The 27208-nt window shown below is 42.4% G+C and overlaps 1 protein-coding gene and 1 pseudogene across 13 annotated transcripts in view; one reads left to right on the top strand and one right to left on the bottom strand.

The window, feature by feature from the left end:
- Nucleotides 1-27208, bottom strand: part of MGA (MAX dimerization protein MGA) — a 146006-nt gene that overhangs the window by 99481 nt on the left and 19317 nt on the right. For 4 of the 13 annotated variants that reach the window (XM_044925190.2, XM_006066222.4, XM_044925193.2 and 1 more), the window contains exon 1: nucleotides 2117-4163. The exons of 2 other annotated variants lie outside the window; for them this stretch is intronic. The gene's annotated coding sequence lies outside the window, so the exon portion shown is untranslated. Of the gene's footprint in view, nucleotides 1-1769; nucleotides 2075-2116; nucleotides 4165-27208 lie in introns of those variants that run through there. 7 more of the 13 variants (XM_044925191.2, XM_025295875.3, XM_025295866.3 and 4 more) reach the window with 4 other exon arrangements.
- LOC102411312 lies at nucleotides 1919-26151 on the top strand (annotated as a pseudogene).

Below are 27208 nucleotides of genomic sequence, written 5' to 3' on the forward strand. Positions count from 1 at the left end.
CCTGACTCTGCGACCTTATGAACTGTAGCTTGCCAGGATCCTCTGTCCTTGGGATTTTACAGGCAAGAACACTGGAGTGGGTTGCCATGGTACTCACTATCTATAGTAAGCACTTACTCTGGACCAGAAACTATACCCTGGGCATTTTATCATGACTACAACCCTAAATTTGAAAGGTAAATTTCAAAATATATCTGAAATGCTTTTAGGTTTTAAGGCAAGAAGTTGCATTTATCTAAGATAGTAGCCCATCCCACCCCTTTCTTTCACCAAATACCATTCGTTAATGCAGGCTTCAGGAGCATTCTATTCCTAGGAATGATCCCTTTACCACAACTCAGGGTTAGCAAACTAGCAAGTCCCTAATACTTGCCTAAGTAGAATTTAAAGAACTAATTTTTATGGCAGAAATGGACAGCAATCAAATAGCCACCTTGCCTTGGATTAAGTATGTCAAGGTACGCAGGGCACTAAGTTTTCTCAAATCCTAAGCATGTGTTTTCTGGAAGGTGCATCCAACCCACTCAACTCACACAACAGCTGGAAACATAGCTCTGGCATCAAGAAGGACTAGCGCGAAGAGGCCTCCTGCCAGTCTCAGAGAACCGCAGTCGCCGTCGACTACCAAGGCCCACATCACCGCTTTTCAACTACAGAGGCTAGCTAGCCAAGAACCACGTGAAAAAATGCCTCAAGCAAAGCACTTCTGAGGAAGGGGAGACCGACAAATCACGTGCCGCCAGCGGGAACCCGCGGATCACTCGGCGGGATCCAGTCGCATTCGGTTACCGTGGCGACTACAGAACAAGCCGTCCGGCCCTCCCAGGCCGGCCCTCTTTCCCAGCAGCCGTCACGCCACCTCCAGGCACTTTCCCTGCAGCCTTAGCCGCGGCGTCGTGCCCAAAAAGAGGCAGAGCAGGCAGCATTTGCCAGGGACTCTGCCGCAGAAGCCTGGTGTGCTTTAAAACACACAAGGCAGCGCGCGGGTGGGCTCGAGAGATCTCTTGATCCACGTGTCTGCCCCTGCGACGCGAACTCTGGGAGAGTGGTCTTCCCTCAGAAGGAAGAGCGCTTTGGTTATTCACATTGTTCTGCCATCAGTAACTATTCTTTTCAGAACTCCTTCGCCTTCCCTGCTTCCATCGTCGCCAGAGGAGGCATGGCATCTCCAGAGTTCCGAAGGCAGAACAAAAATCTTCACAAGACACTACCACTTCCCACTCTCAACCCAGTTTGAAATAATCCCTAAATGTTCTATACTCCTCGCAAGCAGAATCCTTAACTTTGGTTGCTAGTACTCAGAGCGGTGTATTTCTATCCCAGACCCACCTACTGCTGAGGGCACAGAGCTTGACCATTTAACAGGGGCGGGAAGCCACACAGAGAACTGGCCAAAGGGTGCCCCACAGAGGGGAAAAGAAAATATCACCTGCTCTTCCCACCTGTTTTCCCCGCCCTCATTTCTGCACTTACGAACCACCGGTCCTTTGTTTACCAAGTTCCCAGTCCTATACAGCTCACTTCCTCGACCTCCTTCTTTATTAAACTCGCGGTCTTGCTTCAAACAACTTGTCAGGAAATTACATGCTAGACGAAAGGTTTATACAGGTGTCAATATGCTGCACACAGCTCCTTAGAAAAGCGAGGTCAGCACCGTTTCCTTCGGAGTTTTGGAACGCCGAGACCTGAGCTCTAAAAGGCAAAGCGCACAAGCACGGCTCTCGACCTAAAGCCCCACGACTGGCTGGAAGGCGTCACGCGGATCGTACCATGCGGTGCAGCACCCCACACACGCGAGGGCAGGGCTGCGCCATGGGCGCTTCTCACCCCGCCCGCCTCGTGGCCGCTCTGGCTGGCGTCGATGTTCCGAGTTCGCCGCGCGACGCGGAAGTGAGGCCGGGGACGCGCGCGAGGTGACATGCGCAGCCTCGCTCAGAAGACCATAGGCGCGCGCCAAAGGCGGCCCCGCGCAAGGCCCGGCCTGGCCGGGGCGTGCGAAGATCGCTCAGTGGAACGCTCCTCACACCGTAAAAAATACACAAGAGCTTCAAACTCTCGGAAAACTCCAATCCGGCCAGTACTAAGGAGACGCCCTCCACCCGGGCCCGAGAGTTACCGTGCGGGGCGTGGCCGGCCTCACCCGGAGTCCTTCACATCCCGCTGGGGGCGGGTTATTCTGTTCGGTTCGCACACCGTGTGTCCGCTCCAGCTGAAGAGCCTGCGCGCGCATAGGACGTACACGTCATCGCGCACGCGCTCCTACCCGCTCAGAGCCCGTCGCGCAAGCGCAAAAGAAGGCGCGAGCAGCACCTCCCTCGCCCCTCCCCCAACGCCAGGAGGCCAAACGGCCCGGGAGCTGCGACAAGACCCTTGGGACCCGCCCCTGGAGCTGAAGCGGCTGCCTTTCCGGGTACCACCAACCGAGAAAAGCCTACTGAAGCTTCCAGAATCAAGAATGGCGAGGCAGGAGGGAGGCATCCCAATTCCCTCAGCCTCGCACACGAAGCCTTCGTGAAAACTGTGAAACCTTTGCCCGCGGGCTTTCTCATCTGTGCCTGCCACCTTTTCCCTTGGGCTCCTCGCTGGCCCCGCCCCTGCTGCGCCCAGCCCCACCCACGTGAGATTCCGCAGCCTCCAAGGCTTTACTAGCCCGTCAAAAGAATCTGAGATCTTCCTCCCCAATGTGCTGTGGTCTTGGAGAGGACCACGACGTCGGGAAACCTTGAAGAAAAGATCCTGTGAGACGAGTGATCAATTTAGCAACATCCACGACCGAAGACCACTAGTAAAGTAGGGAGGAGTCCGAAAACCTCAGTGCCAAGTGAGGGGAAGAAGAATTGCTACTAGCTCACCTCATAGAAAGATGTCGATAAAAAACAGTAAAACGTGAAAATGAGAATTTTGCACCATAGAGCGTATTATCCAAGGTTAATGCCCTGATCCTGCGTTTTTAATTTTTGTTTGTTCGAGATATTTAAGCTATGAGGCACAAACAAAAAAGTATGTTTCAAGCAACTGCTGAATTAACTTGATGGTATGATATTTCTCCCAACCAAATATCAAAAATATCTTCTTCCCTACCCCTTGCCTATCCCCCTTACAAGCCATTCTTTCTTCTCTGCTAACATCCAGTAAAAAGACAGTCGTTTAAAGTGGGAGAAAAGAGGCAAAAGAGAAGTAGGAAGTAAGAGAGCATAAACTGTGGTCCATGTTTCCACTTTCTTGTCACTCTCTTAGAAGAATTGGCAAATAGTGAGAACCTATTACCGGCTAGGTGACTTAATATAAAACGCTGTGAAGGAGAAAGAGGAGATTACAAGAGAAGAGTCAAGAGGAAGAGGCTTATCCAACAAGACTTATTAATCTATGCTGGACTCCAGGCATATTAGGAAGGGTCTTCTTTCTCTTCCTTCTGCTCTTCCTGAGGAGAAACTGCTGAAATCAGTATGGAATGGAAAACCTGCAGGCTAACGTTGACGACTTCTTAAGTTGCTCTGAAGCCCCCCACTCAAGCACTCTCAACCACAGCATTACCAGTGCAACAAAAGAATAATATGCAAGATCCTAGGCAAAACTGAAAAATAAGTTTTCCACACCTTCCTCCTCTTCCCTGACCCCAAGAACCTCTTTCCTGGAAGCCACCTTTTCGGAATCTCCCACCTCATCCAAGAATGCCTTCCTCTCAAAGTCTAAGGTTTCCTCTTACAAAATTTGCATTTTCTGAAGCAAAAATAAAATTTGTGTTGACTTATTATTTAAGCATCTAATCCTAAAGTCTAAATGAACGATGACTGGTTAAAAACCTTGTCTAGCCAGAGATGCATCCCCAAAAGAACAAGTTAACATTGGAGAATCTGTGAGGGCACCTTGGTGGTGAGGGAGAATGGAGTTTTCTTTTGCTTCTCTCTCCCTACACCAAGAAAACATTATGAAATGCCAGGCACTTAAAAAAATTCAAGATTCAGCACTGGATCTCCTGGTGGGAGAGGTAAACTACTTGTATTTTTTCAGAGTGGAATCTGCCTAACCTATAAAGAGCTAGAGATGTACTATCAAGAATCTGAGAACTTATAAAATGTTTTTATATGTAATCTAAAAATAACATTGCCACACCATTTTAGTGGCCTATTTTTGATTTAACATCATTCTCTCTCTCTCTCTTTAGTCACTATGTCGTGTCCGACTCTTGTAACTCCATGGACTGTAGCCTGCCAGACTCCTCTGTCCGTGAGATCCTCCAGGCAAGAATACTGGAGTGGGTTGCCATTTCCTTCTCCAGAAGATCTTCCCAACTCAGGGATCAAACCCAGGTCTCCTGCACTGCAGGCAGATTCTTTAGCAAATGAGCTACAATTCTTCAAGTAACCTCTGTGTTTACATTCAGTGTTTAATGCAGTGTTTCTCAGACTGGGATCCTTGGGTGTATTCTTTGCATATATAAGAATGACTTCCTTTAAAAGCCTTATATAATCCAACTTTTTAAAATTCCAAACTAACTGCAAGAATTGATGCTTTTGAGTTTCACAGGCAGACCTCAGTGGTTCAGTTGAAGAACACTCAGTGACTATGTCTCTGCCCAGTTCTGGAATATTCTAGGAGTTTCCACATGACATCGGTTTGCTGGTGGATTCTGTTTAAGTTGAATCCACTTAAATCATTGGGACCGAGTGGTTGAATCACTGGGGCTGAGCTTCAAGTGCCAGGAGATCCTGCTCCTTTCTATTGGAATTCTCTCATTTCAGTTAGAGAAATGAGCTCTAAACTCACTTTATTCATCCAGCCTGAGACAAAAGCTTTCCCTTGGATTTCCTTTGCTGGGCTTTCAGAGAGATTTTACTAAATATTAGGGGGGTGGGGATAGAGAATGCATGCTAAATTTGGCTTAAAAGTACAGTTTTGAACCAAGATTCTTTATAAACACATAAACCCTATCCATTTACATGAACATTTTTCCTACTCAACAAATATTTGAGTGCTTTGTATATGCTGAGGAGAGAAGACAGGCAACTGATGTACTGTTAAGATGTCTGCACTAGAACTACAAAGAGTTGGCACAACTTAAACAGAATCCACCAGCAAGACAAACTATACTCCTTATCCAGTTTATTCAGATCCCACCTTCCCAGTTCCAATTTCTACTGAAGACATACCTCCCTCAAATGACTAAAAGAGAAAATGATGACACTTCAGATGAGACCAGCACCACTCCTCATAACTCCTGGGTTGCTATCCCGTTTATACTCTCTTGTTCAGTTGCTGAGTCGCATCCAACTCTTTGCGATCCCATGGACTGCACCACGCCAGGCTTCCCTATCCTTCACCATCTCCCAGAGTTTGCTCAAACTCATTTCCATTGAATCAGTGATGTCATCCAACCATCACATCCTCTCTTGTCCCCTCTTCTCCTATCCTCAATCCTTCCCAGGAGCAAGGTCTTTTCCAAGGTCTATTCTTGCCTCGAGAACCCCATGAACAGTACAATATCTTAATTCAATACAATAAAGGCTATTCTTAGAATATGAGCTACATACAGACTAGGTCACAAAAGCGGCTTGTTTTTGTTTTTTAACCAAAAACAACAACAACAACAACTTTTAGTAGCCACGTTTCACTAAAAACTTATGTGCTAGGCAGAAAAAAAAGAAGGGATCATATCAGCTTATATACAACTCCATCTTGGCCTACTATTTATTATTGCAACTAAAACCAACTCATATAGATAAAGTACAACTGGCTCAACATGTATAACTTAAAAGTGGCAGGTCTTAAAAGTGGCAGGACTCCTGCCCTGAAGCAGCTCTAATAATCTATCCAATGAATAGCTTTAAAGTTTCTTAATCAGGGACTTCCCTGGTGGTCCAGTGGTTAAGACTTTGCCTTCCAATGCAGGGGGTGCAGGTTCAATCCCCAGTCAGGGAGCTAAGATCCCACATGCCTCACAGCCAAAACCAAAACAGAAAGTAGAACCAATATTGTAACAAATTCCATAAATACTTTTTAAAAATGGTCCACACCAAAAAAACTCTTAAAAAAATAACTTTCTTAATCAGTATAGTAATATGATTAAAAGCATATTTTAGAAAATATCTCTTAATATCTATTAATAAAAGTAAGAATGGAAAAGAGAAACAAATGTGGTGGAATGTTATCAAAGTTCATGAACAAACACCATTTCCTCTTGCTGCCCCATATCTTAAGCCTGCACAATCATATTTCTTACCCTTTGCCTAAGATCTTCTCAGATGCCTCAAACCTAACTTACTTATCCTTCATGCCTAGATTTAAATCTCCTTCTTCAAGAAACTTTCCTTAATCATCAGTATCAGATGTCTCCCTATTTTGTGCTCTCACACTACCATGTATTTCTTACAACACCTGCCACAACTGTAATTATTTTTTAAATTATGCATTAATGAATGTTTTGCCCACTAGACTGTTTTTTATTCTAGCGCCTAGCACAATCCCTGGAACAGACCAGACACATATTTGTTGAACAAATGAATATGAAACTATAGGTCCCAGTTTTCTAGGCAAGTCTAAATATCAAATATTGAATTACTGTGTAAAAATTTGGGATTTGGAAAACAGGATCATACTACTTTATACCATATTCACATTAATAGTAACAAACAAACATCCTACTTTGGCCAACATTTTCCAAAAGTGTCCAGTTTTAGTTGTAGTACCATGGAGTCTTAAATTAATTTCTCCTGAGAGGAATGGATAAATATTATTGACAGGGCAGATGCTTCAAGAGGTAAGAACAGTTTTGAAGGAAAATCCAACTAGTTGTTGACTGCCTTTGCATGCGTGACTTTTAACTGACTATTACCTGGGAAATCAACAAAGGCAAGCAGATTCTTTGCATTGGGAAAAATTCTGTGATTCCGTAATTTATCATCTGGTAACAAAAGCAACAAGTCATAACAGAGACTGCCATCTGCATATACCAAAAAATCAGTAAATATCTTCAAGATGAAAGGATAACACTGAATTTGTTTTAGTAATATTTAAAGAGGGAGATGTCAGAAATCAGTAAAATAAATGAAGTTCAGAAAGCTAGTTTCAGAAGGATTACAAAGCAAAAACAGAATAGGTCTAAAAGAAAAGTAAACAATAAATATTTTCAATGTAGTATTGAGCCCTCAGAAGAAACATCTTATCCAGGAAAGCATAAGAAGAAGGACAGGAAAAAGTTTATAGCCTAGAGCACCAAAGGGATTTAAAACACACATGGGAGCATACAAAAACAAAAACTAGAACTACTGGCCAAAGAAGATGACTGAGAGTAAACTGCAAGACTGGAATCAAGCAAAAATCAAGAAATCTGTAACAGAAAAATACACTGAAAATTTGTCTGCAAATGCATAAGAAAGAAATCATGCTTAATTTGCACGAAGGGCACACTGCCTCATGGAAATGAGCTATGGTGATCAACATAGTGGTTCCAAGACTACTGCTGCTGCTGCTGCTAAGTCACTTCAGTCGTGTTCGACTGTGTGTAACCCCACAGACGGCAGCCCACCAGGCTCCCCCGTCCCTGGGATTCTCCAGGCAAGAACACTGGAGTGGGTTGCCATTTCCTTCTCCAATGCATGAAACTGAAAAGTGAAAGGGAAGTCGCTCAGTCGTGTCCAACTCTTCGCGACCCCATGGACTGCAGCCTACCAGTCCCCTCCGTCCATGGGATTCTCCAGGCAAGAGTACTGGAGTGGGGTGCCACTGCCTTCTCCGTCCGAGACTACTAGTACACCACAAAACAGTAAAATTTCCCCAAAAGATTTAAATGACTATCACAAGGTGAGCAGATTTTTTATCTTACAGAGTATACCACCTACTATTAACCATTCTTTCTTAAAGAATGGACTTTTTTTATTTATTTTTTTGGGGGGGCCACTCCTCATGGCTTGTGGGATCTTAGTTTCCCAACCAGTGATTAAACCTGGGCCTCCTGTAATGGAAGTGCAGAGTCCTAACCACTGGACCGCCAGGGAATTCCCAAAATAATGGGTATTTTAAGACCAAAAATCAAGGAGACCATATCTCATGAGGAATAATAGTCATTTATTTTTAATACATTTAGATAGAAGAAAAATGTACTCCACTGTCCTTATTTCATGATATAACACTGAAAATTTGCAGCAGGTGTTTAGAAATGACTGCTAGCCATATACCAGGCTCCCTGGATAGCTAAGATTTGGTCTTCTGGAGACAGCCTGGGACAGGGCAATAAATCACCTTGCCAAGAAGTCAAGAGTCAGCCTTTCCTCATCAGAAACAGTGGAAGGGAAGAGGATGTTAGAGCCAGGAGACACCCCAATCCACACTAAAGGACAGGCACATGATTAGGAGGCTACTCTGAGTATATGTGTTAGTGGAGCGCAGAGAGTATTACTGAAAACAAGATACCTTTACCACTGTGGCAAGATCCTACACCCTTGATAGAGGTATGTGAGAACAATGCAGTGAAACCAAGCACCAAGGTCAGATTGAGTGAGCCACCCACTCAATCAATGCATACTTAAGAAGCACTGTGGGATACATAGTGGCTCATGGTAACAAAAGAAGAGGTAGGTCAAGCTATGCTTCAAGCATATCAGAGGGAAAAACAGTTCAGTTGCTCAGTCGTGTCCGACTCTCTGCAACCCCATGGATCACAGCATGCCAGGCCTCCCTGTCCATCACCAACTCCCGGAGTCCACCCAAACTCATGTCCATTGAGTCGGTGATGCCATCCAACCATCGCATCCTCTGTCATCCCCTTCTCCTCCTGCCCTCAATCTTTCCCAGCATCAGGGTGTTTTCAAATGAGTCAGTTCTTCGCATCAGGTGACCAAAGGATTGGAGTTTCAGCTTCAACATTAGTCCTTCCAATGAACACCCTGGACTGATCTCCTTTAGGAATGGACTGGCTGGATCTCCTTGCAGTCCAAGGGACTCTCAAGAGTCTTCTCCAACACCACAGTTCAAAAGCAGCAATTCTTCAGCGCTCAGCTTTCTTCACAGTCCAACTCTCACATCTGTACATGACTACTGGAAAAGCCATAGCCTTGGCTAGATGGACCTTTGTCAGCAAAGTAATGTCTCTGCTTTTAATATGCTGTCTAGTTGGTCATAACTTTCCTTCCAAGGAGTAAGTGTCTTTTAATTTCATGGCTGCAGTCACCATCTGTGACTTTGGAGCCCCAAAAAAATAAAGTCTGACACTGTTTCCCCATCTATCTGCCATGAAGTGATGTAACTAGATGCCATGATCTTAGTGTTCTGAATGCTGAGCTTTAAGCCAACTCTTTCGCTCTCCTCTTTCACTTTCATTAAGAGGATCTTTAGTTCTTCACTTTCTGCCATAAGGGTGGTGTCATCTGCATATCTGAGGTTATTGATATTTCTCCCAGCAATCTTGATTCCAGCTTGTGCTTCTTCCAGTCCAGCGTTTCTCATGATGTACTCTGCACAGAAGTTAAATAAGGGTGACAATATACAGCCTTGACGTACTCCTTTCCTATTTGAAACCAGTCTGTTGTTCCATGTCCAGTTCTAATTGTTGCTTCCTGACCTGTATATAGGTTTCTCAAGAGGCAGGTCAGGTGGTCTGGTATTCCCATCTCTTTCCGAGTTTTCCACAGTTTATTGTGATCCACACAGTCAAAAGGCTTTGGCACAGTCAATAAAAAAGAAATAGATGTTTTTCTGGAACTCTCTTGCTTTTTCGATGATCCAAGGGAAAAACAGTGGGGTTAAAAAAAAAAAAAAAAAAAAAAACTTGTTTATCTGAGAAGTAAATCTGAGATTTTAAATATAACTTTAAAACAAACATTGAAAAAGGATTGTATAATCTTTACCCTTACTAAAAATGTTAGCTATGATCTAACCACTGGAGGGCAGGGAATACCTATTAAATGAAAGGAAAAGGATGTATTGAAATACAGAATATAAAGATTATTCAAGCAAGCTGAATGCAGTACATTATCCAAATTATCTATATATAGATTGTAGAGATTACACACAGAGCTGATATTTTTCATTCCAGATTATTTCCACCCAACAGTCTCTAAATAAGAATATAATCGGTTAAGAAATATGTGTTAAGCACCAACTATGTGCAAGGCACCGAACCAGGGATAGAAGAATGAAAAAAAATAAGTCCCCTGGAGTTCTAGATGAAAAGACAGGATAATAATATTGCAAAGTTATTTTTGGCAGTTTGGAAAAATCCTTCTAGGAACACCATAGGAATGCACACAGTCTAGGGATTCTAAAAGGTTACAAAGAAGAGAGGACTTTTGAGCTGGTTCCTGAAGGAAAAATAAAATTAATGGGAGAGAAAAGAAAAACAATGAAGGCAGTAGCTATATAGTCAGTAAAGAGAACTACAATAAACTATTTAGAATTTGGAGATAGGGATGTCTTTATAAAATAATGAAGATCAATGCAACAAGTACAATTAGTACCATGTAGACGTAACCTACCCTAAGAAATGGATTGGACACTGAGGAAATATTTATCCAGTCTATAACTCCATGATGCTCATGATTCACTCATTCAAACATTTAGATCCCTACTCTGTACTGCCAAACATTTATCAGGGGTGTACAAAAGAAAAACTAGAGAAGCACAGAGAATGAAGAAACTGTCACTGAAGTATCACGGAAGACTTAGCGTTAAATAAAGGATGTCCAGAAGCTGACAAAGCAAAGGAGGAAAGGTATCCTAATTAGAAAAGAGTTTGTGCAAAGGTACCTGACATAAAATAGAATTCATTAACTCCTCCAGTCAAACATTTTTTTGTGTATTTACCACACACAGATCACAAAAACAAGACGTGATTTCTGCTCTTAAGAGCTTGCAATCAATTATCAGATAATCAATAATGACAGCAAAAAATAAAGCTATTGTTTTATGCCTTTCTGTCCAGGGAGAAAAGAGAAGCACAAATGAAGGATAGCTAAATCAGACTAAATCAAAGCTATGCTTTTTCCAGTAGTCATGTATGGATGTGAGAGTTAGACAGTAAAGAAGGCTGAGTGCAGAAGAATTATGCTTTCGAACTGTGGTGCTGGAGAAGACCCTTGAGAGTTCTCTGGACTGCAAGGAGATCAAACCAGTCAATACTAAAGGAAATCAGTCCTGAATATTTCATTGGAAGGACTGATGTTAAAGCTGAAACTCCAATACTTTGGCCACCTGATGCGAAGAACTACTTATTGGAAAAGACCCTAATACTGGGAAAGGTTGAGGGCAGGAGAGAAGGGGCCGACAGAGGATGAGATGGCTGGATGACATCATCAACTCAATGGGCACTGAGTTTGAACAAACTCAGGGAGATAGTTAAAGCAGGGAAACCTGGCATGCTGCAGTCCATGGGGTTGCAAAGAGTCGGACATGACTGAGCGACTGAACAACAACAAAATCAGATGACAGAGGTTGGAAAAGAACTCCCAGAAAAAGTGAAGAATGACTAGAAATTAACAAGGTATGAAAGAGCAGCAGGCATAGTGGGTACAGAAGAATAGCACTTCAGACAGAAAGCAGCCTGTGTAAAGCCAGAAGAGAGAACACATTTCAGGGGGCACAAGTACTGTAATATGGCTACAATTAAAAAAGTCTGTGGGCCATATTTCATATAACCTAGCAAATAAGAGGTGGAAATTCATCTTATAAGAAAGAAAAGACAAAAATGTACAATGTGGGATTCTGCCTGTTGCTATTCAATGTTAAAATACTATACTAAAGAAACTGAGAACCTAAAAAATGTCATTCAAGGGATTATAAGAAGATATATGAAATACTCAAATTCACATGTTTTAAGAAAACTACTTCTGGCCACTGGTTAAGACCACGTGGAAGATGACAAGACTAGAAGCTAATCAGACTTCTCTCTATATATACCTACATACTTGCTCACATCAGAAACTCAATTCTTGACACTTGCCTCTTCTTTACCTGCCCAAAGGTCTAGCCAATCACCAAAGTTTCCTGTTGTTTCAACATCCCTGACTTACTGACCATGATATGATCTCAAAAAGCACCACATAACTGCCCTTACTAGAACTTACCACAGTTCTAATTTTTATACTTAATTGTATAATTATTTCATTGTCTTATTTCTTCCCCTATCCCACCACCCCCACAAACTGACTAAATTAGAAATTGTATCCTTTTTAACCTCAACATTGTACCCTCAGTTTCAATTACAGTGCCTAGCACTTTTGAGTGTGTGTTAGTCACCCAGTCATGTCTGACTCTTTGCCACCCCATGGACTGTAGCCAGCCAGGCTCCCCTGTCCATGGAATTCTCCAGGCAAGATTACTGCCGTGAGCTGCAATTTCCTTCTCCAGGGGATCTTCCCAACCCAAGGATTGAACTCGGGTCTCCTGCATTGCAAGTGGATGCTCCTACCATCTGAGCTACTAGGCAAGCCTAGTTGTTCAGTTCAGTTCAGTTCAGTCACTCAGTCGTGTCCGACTCTTTGCGACCCCATGAATCGCAGCACGCCAGGCCTCCCTGTCCATCACTAACTCCCGGAGTTCACCCAGACTCACATCCATCTAGTCAGTGATGCCATCCAGCCATCTCATCCTCTGTCGACCCCTTCTCCTCCTGCCCCCAACCCCTCCCAGCATCAGAGTCTTTTCCAGTGAGTCAACTCTTTGCATGAGGTGGCCAAAGTACTGGAGTTTCAGCTTTAGCATCATTCCTTCCAAAGAAATCCCAGGGCTGATCTCCTTCAGAATGGACTGGTTGGATCTCCTTGCAGTCCAAGGGACTCTCAAGAGTCTTCTCCAACACCACAGTTCAAAAGCATCAATTCTTCGGCGCTCAGCCTTCTTCACAGTCCAACTCTCACATCCATACATGACCACAGGAAAAACCATAGCCTTGACTAGATGAACCTTTGTTGGCAAAGTAATGTCTCTGCTTTTGAATATGCTTTCTAGGTTGGTCATAACTTGTCTTCCAAGGAGTAAGTGTCTTTTAATTTCATGGCTGCAGTCACCATCTGTAGTGATTTTGGAGCCCAGAAAAATAAAGTCTGACACTGTTTCCAATGTTTCCCCATCTATTTCCCATGAAATGGTGGGACCAGATGCCATGATCTTCATTTTCTGAATGTTGAGCTTTAAGCCAACTTTTTCACTCTCCACTTTCACTTTCATCAAGAGGCTTTTGAGTTCTTCTTAACTTTCTGCCATAAGGGTGGTAGAGGCACTCAATTTAAAACACTTTAAATCCACACATTTCATTCCACCTCCGCTACTGCCATCCTAAATAACAACAGCTCTTCCCTGAACCACTGCAATGGCTTCTTTTTTTCGACAGACTGATCTCTAGGCGCTCATTCTAGCTCTTCCCTAGTCTATTCTCCACACAGCAGCAAGCGGCACTTTCTAAACATATATCGGTTCATGCCAACTCTGCCATTTATGATCTTCCATTAGCTTTTCATTTCACTCAGAATAAAATCCAAACTCCTTAATATGACCTACAGATCTTTGCATTCACGTTAGTCTCCCCACGGAGAAGGCGATGGCACCCCACTTCAGGACTCTTGCCTGGAAAATCCCATAGACAGAGGAGCCTGGTAGGCTGTAGTCCATGGGGTCGCTAAGAGTCGGACACGACTGAGCGACTTCACTTTGACTTTTCACTTTCCTGCACTGGAGAAGGAAATGGCAACCCACTCCAGTGTTCTTGCCTGGAGAATCCCAGGGACAGGGGAGCCTGATGGGCTGCCATCTATGCGGTCGCACAGAGTTGGACACGACTGAAGCGACTTAGCAGTAGCAGCAGTCTCCACATAATGTACTATACTCCAGACACAACAACCTTCTGTTCATCAAATGCTCCTAACCCTAACCCTTTCTGAGGCCTTTGCATCACCTTTTCTTTTTGCCTGAAATGCTTCTAGTCCTCACAAACCCTCAGTCAACATTTATTCATCTTTCAAGTCTGTGTAAATGCCACTATCTCAATGCTATCCCTACTGCCAACTCTAAATTCTCTCAAAATATCCTGTTCTGTTACTTCATAACACTTATCAATCAATATGTGTGATCACTTACTTGTGACCATATAATGTCTATTTCCTCCACAAATAATAAAAGCTAACATTTACTGAGCATTTTACGTATATTAACTCATTTAATCCCAGTAACCAATGACGCAAGAATTCTCTCAACTTCAAAGATGAAACTGAGGTACAGAGAGGTTAAGTAATTTGCTCTAGGTCATAAAGCAGTAAGGAGTCAAAATTTGAACCCAAAGTTCACACTTTTAAATTGCTATACTACTGAATAACCTTTAAGAGAACAGAGTAACTGTGTTTGCTTTGTATATCATTATATACTTAGGCCTGGTGCTAAATATAAATCAGGCATTCACATATTTGCAGAATCAATGGATTAATAAACAAGAGACAGATGATTGGATTTGGAGGCATATGTGAAAGGGATAAGAATAAAGTGGGATAGAGGCAATGACAACAGCATCGATTTTGGACATGTCGAATTAAACATAGCTCAGGAACATGGCAATGGCACCCCACTCCAGTACTCTTGCCTGGAAAATCCCATGGATGGAGGAGCCTGGTAGGCTGCAGTCCATGGGGTCGCTAAGAGTCGGACACGACTGAGCGACTTCACTTTCACTTTTCACTTTCATGCACTGGAGAAGGAAATGGCAACCCACTCCAGTGTTCTTGCCTGGAGAATCCCAGGGACGGGAAGCCTGGTGGGCTGCCGTCTGTGGGGTCGCACAGAGTCGGACACGACTGAAGCGACTTAGCAGCAGCAGCAGCAGGAACATCTTAGATCTCAACTTCTTAATTACAAGACCACAGACTTTTAAGAAGTTCATGAAGGAATACTGTAAGACAGTATGCAAAACCCTAAGACAGCATGCAAGACTTCAGCATTTCTAATGGATCACATAAGGCAGTCTAATGGTTTTGCAATGCTGCTCAGAGCACCACAAATTACAATAACGCAATAATGACGACAGCTTTTCAGGCACTACATTTATCCCTATGTGTTATATTTTATATTACCAGTGCATACCCTAAGTCAAAACAAGAAGATAAAACTGAGCTTCAAATATTATACTTTTAAGATACAATGAAGTCTAGATAATTTTGTTATCAAACTAGATTGACAAAGCATTAGGTTGATTATGCAATGATACTACAGCTGTGCTGAAAGAATACAAAATACATCAATAGAACCAGAATAAGCAGTCATTACCGTATTTCCAACTCATGGGAAAACACAATCAGAAAAATTAGAAAACTTAAAAAGAGGATCTCTTCACAGCTGATTTTCTTCACAAAAATAAAAATGAGGATGGAACCAAAATAAGCTTGTGAGTGGCTCATTTGTTAGCCACAAGGAAAGCTTTTTCAATGGTGAGTTAATTAAATCAACTTATAACTATACCAAAGAAATGTGTCTAGAGAAAATAAATTTGAGATTATAAACCTTTTGGAAAAAATAGTAGTTCAAGGAGCTGAAGACATTTGATTTTAACATCAACAAAAAACTATTTCATTCATTAATTAAAAAACAACCATACAATACCAAGGCAAATGATTTTGAGTCCTTTCCTTGGCTCTTGATGAGTCAGATAATTAGCCTGTGTGAATAATCTGAATATAGACAAGAATATTTTCAAAGAAACTTCCCAAACACTAATTTAGTGCAACCTGAAGAGAAACAGATTTAAGGGACTAGATCTGATAGAGTGCCTGATGAACTATGGACTGAGGTTCGTGATATTGTATAGGAGACAGGGATCAAGACCATCCCCATGGAAAAGAAATGCAAAAAAGCAAAATGGCTGTCTGGGGAGGCCTTACAAATAGCTGTGAAAAGAAGAGAAGCGAAAAACAAAGGAGAAAAGGAAAGATATAAGCATCTGAATGCAGAGTTCCAAAGAATAGCAAGAAGAGATAAGAAAGCCCTCCTCAGCGATCAATGCAAAGAAATAGAGGAAAACAAAAGAATGGGAAACACGAGAGATCTCTTCAAGAAAATCAGAGATACCAAAGGGAACATTTCATGCAAAGATGGGCTCGATAAAGGACAGAAATGGTATGGACCTAACAGAAGCAGAAGATATTAAGAAGAGGTGGCAAGAATACACAGAAGAACTGTACAAAACAAGAGTTTCACAACCAATATAATGACGATGGTGTGATCACCCACCTAGAGCCAGACATCCTGGAATAGGAAGTCAAGTCGGCCTTAGAAAATATCACTACAAACAAAGCTAGTGGAGGTGATGGAATTCCAGTGGAGCTATTTCAAATCCTGGAAGATGCTGCTGCGAAAGTGCTGCACTCAATATGCCAGCAAATTTGGGAAACTCAGCAGTGGCCACAGGACTGGAAAAGGTCAGCTTTTCATTCCAATCCCAAAGAAAGGCAATGCCAAAGAATGCTCAGACTACCGCACAATTGCACTCATCTCACACACTAGTAAAGTAATGCTCAAAATTCTCCAAGCCAAGCTTCAGCAATACGTGAACCGTGAACTTCCAGATGTTCAAGCTGGTTTTAGAAAAGGCAGAGGAACCAAGATCAAATTGCCAACATCCGCTGGATCATGGAAAAATCAAGAGAGTTCCAGAAAAACATCTATTTCTGCCTTATTGACTATGCCAAAGCCTTTGACTCTGTGGATCACGAGTCATAAACTGTGGAAAATTCTGAAAGAGATGGGAATACCAGACCACCTGACCTGCCTCTTGAGAAACCTATATGCAGGTCAGGAAGCAACAATTAGAACTGGACATGGAAAAACAGACTGGTTTCAAATAGGAAAGGAGTATGTCGAGGCTGTATATTGTCACCCTGCTTATTTAACTTCTATGCAGAGTACATCATGAGAAACGCTGGACTGGAAGAAACACAAGCTGGAATCAAGACTGCTGTGAGAAATATCAATAACCTCAGATATGCAGATGACACCCCTCTTATGACAGAAATGAAGAGGACCTAAAAAGCCTCTTAATGAAAGTGAATGAGGAGAGTGAAAAGGTTGGCTTTAAGTTCAACATTCACAAAACTAAGATCATGGCATCTGGTCCCATCACTTCATGCCAAATAGATGGGGAAACAGTGGAAACAGTGTCAGACTTTATTTTGGGGGGTTCCAAAATCACTGCAGATGGTGACTGCAGCCATGAAATTAAAAGACACTTACTCCTTGCTGCTGCTGCTAAGTCGCTTCAGTCGTGTCCGACTCTGTGCGACCCCACAGACGGCAGCACACCAGGCTTCCCGTCCCTGGGATTCTCCAGGCAAGAACACTGGAGTGGGTTGCCATTTCCTTCTCCAGTGCATGAAAGTGAAAAGTGAAAGTGAAGTCGCTCAGTCGTGTCCGTGTCCGACTCTTAGAGACCCCATGGAGTGCAGCCTACCAGGCTCCTCCATCCATGGGATTTTCTAGGCAAAAGTACTGGAGTGGGGTGCCATTGCCTTCTCCGACTTACTCCTTGGAAGGAAAATTATGACCAAACTAGACAGCATATTGAAAAGCAGAGACATTACTTTGCCAACAAAGGTCCGTCTAGTCAAGGCTATGGTTTTTCCACTAGTCATGTATGGATGTGAGAGTTGGACTGTGAAGAAAGCTGAGCACCAAAGAATTGCTGCTTTTGAACTGTGGTGTTGGAGAAGACTCTTGAGAGTCCCTTGGACTGCAAGGAGATCCAACCAGTCCATTCTGAAGGAGATCAGCCCTGGGATTTCTTTGGAAGGAATGATGCTAAAGCTGAAACTCCAGTACTTTGGCCACCTCGTGCGAAGAGTTGACTCATTGGAAAAGACTCTGATGCTGGGAGGGATTGGGGGCAGGAGGAAAAGAGGACAACAGAGGATGAGATGGCTGGATGGCATCACCGACTCAATGGACGTGAGTCTGAGAGTTGGTGATGGACAGGGAGGCCTGGCGTGCTGTGATTCATGGGGTCCCAAAGAGTCGGACATGACTGAGCGACTGAACGGAACTGAAGTAGAATCCGCTAGGATGCATTACAACCAATAGGGTAAAAATACACGTGGGCAGAAAAGGGCTTAATTGGACAAATTTACAAAGTTTATGAAAATTTAGGAAGTTTAAAGCCTACAGTTATTCACTGCATTATTCATCAGAAGGCACTTTGCAGAAAATAACTGAATATCTTATTTTATTCAACTAGTAGTGTCAGTGATTAACTTCCCTCTCATGGATTTACTATCCTTGATTTCATGAATTTTTGTCAGAAATAGAAGATGAATATCCTGATTTGCCCTACCACTAAGTAGCAGGCTTAGCAGTGGTAACATTTTACTGTAATTTTCTGAGCTAAAATTTTTGTGAATGAGAAGAACTGCCCTAAACAACTATTATTGAACAGTGAATAGCCTTGTAAATTAGCTTTTCCTACAGACCCGATAGAGGCTTCCCAGGTGGTGCAGTGGTAAAGAATCTGCTTGCAATTAGGAGACACAAGAGATGTGGGTTCAATCTCTGGGTCGGGAAGATCCCCTAGAGAAGGAAATGGCAACCCACTCTGGTTTTCTTGCTTGGGAAAGCCCATGGACAGAGGAACCTGGCGGGATACAGTCCATGGGATCACAGAGTCATACATGACTGAACAACTATACACGCACACACACACAGACTTGATAATGCAAGTTCCTCAAATAATTTAAAAAAACAGAACTTTCATATGACCCAGCAATTCCACTCCTGGGAATATATCCAAAAAAAAAAAAAAAAAAACACACTAATTCAAAAAGATAACATGCACCCCCATGTTCACAGCAGCATTATTAACAATTGCCAAAATATGGAATGAATGGATAAAGAAGATGTGATATATCTTCACACAAACACACACATACATACATGCTGAAAAAGTTATACACACACACATACACACAATACTACTCAGCCATAAAAAAAGAATGAAACTTTGCCATTTAAAACAATATTGATGGACTTTGGAGAGGATTATGCTAAGTAAATCAGACACAGAAAGACAAATACTTATATTCACTTATATGCGGAATCTAACAAATAAAACTAGTGAATATAACAACAACAACAAAAAAAAAACCAGTCTCACAGATACAGAGCACAAACTAGTGCTTATCTATGTGAAGGAATAAAGTAGGAGTTGAGAATTAAGAGGTATAAACTACTATGTATAAAATAATTAAACTAGAAGGATATATGGTATGGCACAGGGAATAAAGTCAATATTTTATGATAACTATAAATGGAATATAAAGATTTTCTCACTTCTCTCTTTTCACTGTAATCTGTATCTCCACACAGCCAGAAGTGATTGCCATTCACCTGCCTTTCTACTGAAGCTTCCAGATCATGATCACCCTCCTTCATGGCCCCACTTTCAAGATACATCTTCTCCTCATCACTAGCATCTTCTGATCCCTTAGTCATACCTTCCTCCTTCACTGAAAATGTAGGAGCCCAGTTCCAAGTAATCTTCTCTACTAAGTTTCCTATTACAATTTTGGGAGATCTCAGTGTCCATGAAGATTACCCATCCAATTAATGTCCACTAGAATGCACAGACCTCTTCAGTTCCGAGGATTCTTAGCTCAACTCTATATTAACCATCTATTTTCGGCTCTTTATTCTGAATCACACCATCATTTGAAACAGCTCTCCCTCGATTACTCCAAGAGCTCACAAAAATCTTACTCAGACTTTACTTACTCTATTTAATTTACTTACTTTACAGAAACCTCTTGTCCCTCAAATCCTGATTCCTCCAACCCAGAGCCTATGGTTGGACGTTTAAATATCTCAGCAGCAACTTCAGATTTGTACCCATTCTCTGAACCTGACCACAACACCACAGTTCCAGGTCCACAACCTCTTGGTTCTTCCCCTTTGCCTCTCTCTATCCTCTTCTTCCCTGCCTCCTTTATCACCTGCCATTTACTCTTCCACCAACTGTGAGGGGGATTCCACCCTTAGCCCCCTACTGAAACTGCTTTTAAGGTCACCATGACTTCTTAGTCACCAAATGAGTATATTTCCTGTCTTTTTTTTTTTTTTATACCAATGTACTGTATTTGACACTGTTACTGTCTCCCTCCTGAATTTTTCTACTCATTAACATGCTGGCCAGCACACAGCATACACTCAAATTTATTTGAATAAATGCATAAGGGTACAAAAGGAAACATCATCATGCACTTCTCTAGAGAGAATGAGTATGAGTCAGTAGCCCATGAAACATTCATGCTAATTAACCAAAACTCAAGGACCAAATTAGACTAAGCAGCATGTATCAGTAATGGAACAATTAGTTCAATTACATGATTTTCTCCAGTCGTCCTCAACACCATAAATCATCAACAGAAAACTAGGACTGATGATAAGCAAGGGCAAAGTAATGAAAATTCTAAAAGAATCTAGAGTGCTAAGAAAAGCACTTTTTTTTTTTTTTACAAAAAAAAACTTTTGTATTTTTTTTTTTACTAAGTACCATATGATAAACTCACTATACATGATTTTAAAAAGGACTATGCCTATGTGTCATGAGGACACATGGAAAAGAAAAGAGCTAAACATTCATCAGTCTGCAGCACTAAATTATTAAAAATTCATAAATAAACTTGAAGTTTAATTTTTCAAAAGTTATGAGAAGTGAACTAGCTGAAAATACACATGAGAATGTAGAATTACTGCCATCTCAAGCCAAACTTAAACTACAGAAAATTCACTTTGTTTCTAAGCAGATCTCTTCCCACACATTTTCCCTTAATTATTCCCACTGTCAGCATTTTAAATGATTTCAGGTGCTAATGTCAGCAGCAGTACTTAATAAAATGCATGCCTGATTTATATTTGGAAAGGTTTCTTTACAAGATAAAGACACAGGAACCAAACATTATGGTCCAAACACACCAGAATCCTCTATACCTTCTTGCTATCTGGAGTATTTTGATATAGTAAACTATATAGTCTATAAAGCAAATGGCTTTCTCCAACACTTGACTACTAACAATAGGCTACAGATTTGTACAGCATTTTAAGTTTCTAAAGCATTTTAACATATATTCATTTCATTTTTAACTCACACCAAGTCTATGAAACAGGCAAGGTAAGCATTTATGCTCTTTTACATCATGTAAAACCTAAGCTGTTCTCATTATAAATCCCATAGCTAAAAGCGACGATCAGGTACCATAGCCTACAAATTTTCTCCTCTCTCTCCTACTCCTTTGTCCTCAACCATTCTTATCTCCTTCCTATTCATCATAAAGGAAAATGTATTTCTTCTTTCTAAAACTAATCCCCACTGAAACTCTTAAGACTAAAACCCCCAACCTCCTGTAGAATCTTCAGTTAACTCCTTTTTCTCACCCACAATATCTGCCTTTCCTCTAACTCCATCTCCTCATTCTATAAATATGTTCAAGTCTTCCCTTCTTAAAAAAAAAATCTTTTTTCTCTCAACTCTATTTGTCCCACAAGCTATGACCCACTTTCCCTCATCCTTTCACTGATAAACATTTAGAGTCTACAACTGAAGGCACCTGTACTACACTTTCATCACTCCACTAAAACGTTTCTTATTAAAGGTCACCAATGAATTCCTAGTGGCCAAACTCAATAATCACTCTTCAGTTCTTATCCTTCAGTTTTTGGCCTTTAACCTAAGGTATTTGACACCACTGACCACTTCACCCTTCCTAAAACTTGCTTCACCCCTGGGCTCTACTGTGTTCCCCTCTCCTTATTCTTCTACCATTGACTTCCTTCTTAATCTCCTTTACTTAATTCTCATCTTTTGCAAATTACCTACATGTTGATCCTCTGCAGCATTCCCCCTCTCCTTTTATCTCTTCAGCTAAACATACTTTGTGAGGTCTCTTCCGTTCCCAAGCCCTAAGGAACGAACCATATGCCTATGATTTCCTAAACTCTATGGTCTCTACACACTCTTTGTTTTCGACCCTGATGCTGGGAAAGATTGAAGGCGGGAGGAGAAGGGGACGACAGAGGATGAGATGGTTGGATGGTATCACCAACACAATGGACATGAGTTTGAGTAAACTGCAGGAGTTGGTGATGAATAGGGAGGCCTGGCATGCTGCAGTCCATTGAGTTGCCAAGAGTCTGACATGACTGAGCAACTCAGCTGAACTGAACTGCTCCTTTGAAGGAAAGCTATGACAAACCTAGACAGAGTATCAAAAAGCAGGAACATCACTTTGCCAATAAAAGTCCTAGTCAAAGTGAAAGCCACTCAGTCGTGTCCAACTCTTTGTGACCCCGTAGACTCTATAGTCCATGGAATTCTCTAGGCCAGAATACAGGAGTGGGTAGCCTTTCCCTTCTCCAGGGCATCTTCCCAACTCAGGGATCAAACCCAGGTCTCCCGCATTGCAGGTGGATTCTTTACCAATTGAGCCACAAGAGAAAGCTATGGTTTTTCCACTAGTCATGTACAGACATGAGTTGGACCATAAAGAAGGCTGAGCACCTAATAATTGATGCTTTTGAATTGTGATGCTGGAGAAAACTATTGGGAGTCCCTTGGACTGCAAGGAGATCAAACAGGTGAATCCTAAAGGAAATCAACCCTGAATATTCATTAGAAGGACTGATGCTGAAACTTCAATACTTTGGCCCCTGATTCAAAGAGCCAATTCATTGGAAAAGACCCTGATGCTGGGAAAGATTGAGGGCAAAAGGAGAAGGTCTTCAGACAGGAGCTTTCCCGGGCAGTTTGGGGGATAAAGGGATAGCAAGGAGACATTAGGACTGAAGAGAAGGGATATAGAGGAACAATAATGAAAATGAAGTCAGAGAGTTTAATGGGGGAGGAGGATTCTTAATGTCCACCAAAGTCCCTAAGTATCTCCACTCATCTTTGCTGAGTATGCCAAAACCTAAGGTCTAACTGTTGTCTGATTCTGAGCCACTTCTATAGCTAATCACATAGGCAATTAAGGAAGCCAAGGCAAGACAACCACAGCATAACCACTATACAACTGCTCACTCCTGGGAGGAAGGTGAGCACAGACAGGGGAGTTGGAGATTTGGGGGCAGTAGGAGATCAGGGCTCAGTTTTGGGCAGGTCAAGTTTGAAATCCTGTTAGATATCTAACAGTTGGGTAGACAACTGAATATGAGTGTATATTTCAGAGAAAAGGCAAAAGCTAGAGGTATAAATTTGGGAGTCATCAGTGTAAGAGATTCGGAGAAGGCGATGGCACCCCACTCCAGTGTTCTTGCCTGGAAAATCCCATGGATGGAGGAGCCTGGTGGGCTGCCGTCTATGGGGTCGCACAGAGATGGACACGACTGCAGCGACTTAGCAGCAGCAGCAGTGTAAGAGACTAAATGAGACCAGGAAATAAAGTTAGGGTTTTTGGCTGTGCCACAGGGCTTATAGTATTCAGTTTCCTGACTGAATCCATGCTATGGCAATAAAAGCCTGGAATCCTAAAGCCACCATGGAACTCCCACAAAGATTTTTTTTTTTAAGGGAATGACCAAGATATGAGCCCTGGAGCATTCTAACACCGAGAGGAAGATTAGGAGGAACTAGGAAACACCAAGGAGGACAGACCCTGCTATAGGAAGAGAACTAGGAGAATGTGATGTCCTAGAAGCAAATGGAAAAATGGTTTCAAGAACAGGGAAGTAATCAACTGTGGCAAAACTGCTGACAGATCATGTGAAATGAGGAATGACCACTAGACTAACAATGTGGAGACAGACGGTCACAAGGTATAATTCTAGAGGACTAATGGGTCAAAAACCTAATTAAATTCAAGAAAAAAAAATGATAGGAGATTAACTGTAGGTATGGAGACAAATGAAAATGAAAGTGTTAGTCTCTCAGGCTTGGCCTCTATGTGATCCCATGAGAGTTTCACTCTAAACAAGCATTCATTTAGTCAGTGAATGATGAATGAATGCATCCCTAATCCTGTCAAGTGTGCAGAAAATTAGCATACTTTGCCTATGGAAATATTTATAAAGCAGTATAATCTCTTTGGAAAAGACCCACTACCCACTCCAATTGGTTTTTTAAATGCATAAGATATACAGATAGATAGATAGGTATCTCTAGAAAGGAATTCACCAAAATGTTAAAGCACTGGTTATCACAGCATTGCAAGATTACAGCTGACTTTAATTATCATCTATATAATATTTCTGTATTCTTCATATGTTCTAAAATGAACATATGTAGCTTTTATAATCAATAGCTTTTAAATGTTCATAGCCTCTGCCTCAGAAAGATGTATCTTAAGTATTGCTTTTAGGGAAACAACCTGAAATTTAGAAAAGGTTTTATGCACTAAAATTTTTATCAGCAACCCTGTCTGAAACACTCTGTTTTTGGTCACACCACACAGCTTGCAGGATCTCAGTCCCCCTACCAGTGACTGAACCCAGGCCATGGCAGTGAAAGCCTGAACTCCTAACCACTAGACCACCAGGGAACTCTCTGATGAAGAATTTTTTTTTAAAAAGCGAATGTAGAAAATCTCATAAAAGCTAAATTGCATTTAATTATACATTTGATAAGCCACTTTTAGTGAAGCACTTCCCTGGTGGTATGGTGGATGGGAATCCACCTGCCAATGCAGGGGACATAGGTTTAATCTCTGGCCCAGGAAGATTCCACATGCCACAGAGTAACTAGGCCTATGAGCTGCAACTACTGAGGCTCACGCACCTAGAGCCTGAGCTCTGCAACAAGAGAAGCCACTGCGATGAGGAGCCAGTGGTGGCGGTGCAGCCGATGGGGCAGTGAAGCCTCTGCAATCACACCGAAACAAAGAGTAGCCCCTGCTCGCTGCAACTAGATAAAGTCTGCACACAACAACAAAGTAAAATAAATTTTTTTAAAAATCATTTTCAATGAAAGGAACAGTCCCTGAAATAAGACACAGCGTGTTTGCTTCTCCCTGGTTATGATACTTCTACATGGCAACCTTGTAGGAATAGGCTCTCCATGATCCCTAGGAGCAGATGGTCAAGTCCATGCTGCTCCTGGCCCCAAAGCTGAACAAGGACAACCTCACTGTGGAGCTGATGAAGCTCTTTGCACAGCTGCAGGCCAAGGACAAACAGGGCCCCATCAGCTGCAACACCATCTGCCTGGGCAAAATCAGCTCCTATTTCAATACCAGCACAAGACACAGAGGCCTCACCTCTGCCTCTAGGTGGCCACTAAGGACCTATTTGCATCATCTCAAGTCACATGTGTTTTGGGCTTCACTGCCACCCATAACTTTCACTCGATGAACAATTAAGCCCACAAGATCCTCCCTGCCTGTGCTCTGCAGCCTCACTGTGGGTTCTGAGAACTCCACGCAGGATGAGGCCTTCAAGGCCATTCAAAGCTGCCTGTCCAAACTGGAATCTGTGTCAGAGGACCCCACACAGCTGGCCAAAGTGGATTTCTCATGTAGCCAGCTGGGCAGGCTGGGCCATGACAGGAGTCGCGACACTCACTTCTATGCTGATCTACGCATACCCCATGGCTTAGCCAAGACCAACCTCCCCCAGAGACTTGTGCCTGAGGGACATCCTGCCCCAGACCCCACCCCATGCCTGCCATACCCACGACCTCAGGCCACTGGGAGACACAAAAGAGGAGGGCAAGGATACAGAAGAGGACAGCAGTGCTGGGAGGACGAAGCCTGGGGCGGCTTCAAGTAGGAGATCAAATGTGTGTCGACCAAGCAAGACTGCTACAGTACTGAGGGCCAAGACACCTGGGCTGGGCAGAGCAACAATCCAGCCACAGATCCCCAGAGTCAGACTGAAACAGTTGGGAAGCTGAGGGCTCATGGGAGCAAAGTTGGCAGGAGCACATCTCCCAGAGCTGTCCCTGAGGATGCACAGCTGGCCAGTGACTATAACTGGGGTAGACCAGAGCTTAGAGACAAAGGTGATCCCTTTGCTGCCCTGTCAGCACATCAAGAGCTGGTGCCCAGCCAAGACCAGACTCTTGGTATTGATGACAACTGGGAGGACCTAGAGACTGAGAGCTGATAGGCGAAGACTGAGTTAGCCTAGAAGAATCACAAGGAATATCAGCAGGAGGTGGAGGCCAACCACACTGAGAAAAAGGTGGCCAAGGACCTTGTGAAGCTGGACTGAACCCCTGGGGTGGGCACTTCCCAGTTAGAGAGAGCAGGCCCCAGAGATGTACGTATTATACAAGCCATGTGAGCCAGGCTGGCCTGGCCAGGCACACCTCACATGTGTATAATCAGAGCCACAGTAAATTCTATTTTAAGAACAGAAGGAGGGAGGGAGGAGTATATAACAAGGTTCCCAACCTCAAGGAACTTATTTTCTAATAGAGATATGAACTGAACACATGGTAAAAACTAAAGAACCACGGATAGCATAGATGAAGTATTAAATCAAGTGTAGACATTTAATACTGTAGGAGTTCAGAGACATGGAAAACAACAAAGACTGGCTAGAATCAACAGAAAGTCCTATGAGTACAGTTCTAGAGAAAACACTTTCCTCACCCTGGGATGACTAATGAAAGTAAGACTCCTCTGAGCAATCATCAACAAAAATCACCTTACTAGACTACCATGATATGTGAAACAGGTATGGTCCTTGTCTCAAAGTGTTTACAATCAAAGAAGACACAGAACAAATGCCAATTAAAACATTATAGTTCATCACCAGGGGCCTTCAAGAATGATGGTAATAATTCTTTCTTGATTTAGGTGCTACATCAAGGGTACATTCATTTTGTAAAAATTCAACAGTTCTGTATTTATGATATGTGCATTTTTCTATATGTATGTTACCCCATAGGTTTAAAAAAAAAAAAGAAAAAGGATTACAGTTCCAGTCCTAACCATTTTCATAGGATGCAGTTATGCATCTCCCATTGCCTACTGGACAATACTATCTGGATATCTTGTCCCCACCTCAGACTCCATCTTGCCTTCAAAAACCAAAGTCCCTCCAGATTTTTCTATTTCAATGACTGGTAGATATTTAAGCTGAAAACCTTGGATTTACAAAGTGTGAAAGTGTTAGTCGCTCAGTCGTGCCCAACTCTTTGCGACCCTATGTACTACAGCCCACCAGGCTCCTCTGTCCATGGAATTCTCCAGGCAAAAATACTGGAGTGGATTGCCATTGCTTTCTCCAGGGGATCTTCCCAACCCAGGGATCAAACCCAGGT

Source organism: Bubalus bubalis, chromosome 11 (assembly GCF_019923935.1).
Source record: "Bubalus bubalis isolate 160015118507 breed Murrah chromosome 11, NDDB_SH_1, whole genome shotgun sequence".
Classification (NCBI taxonomy): Eukaryota; Metazoa; Chordata; class Mammalia; order Artiodactyla; family Bovidae; genus Bubalus; species Bubalus bubalis.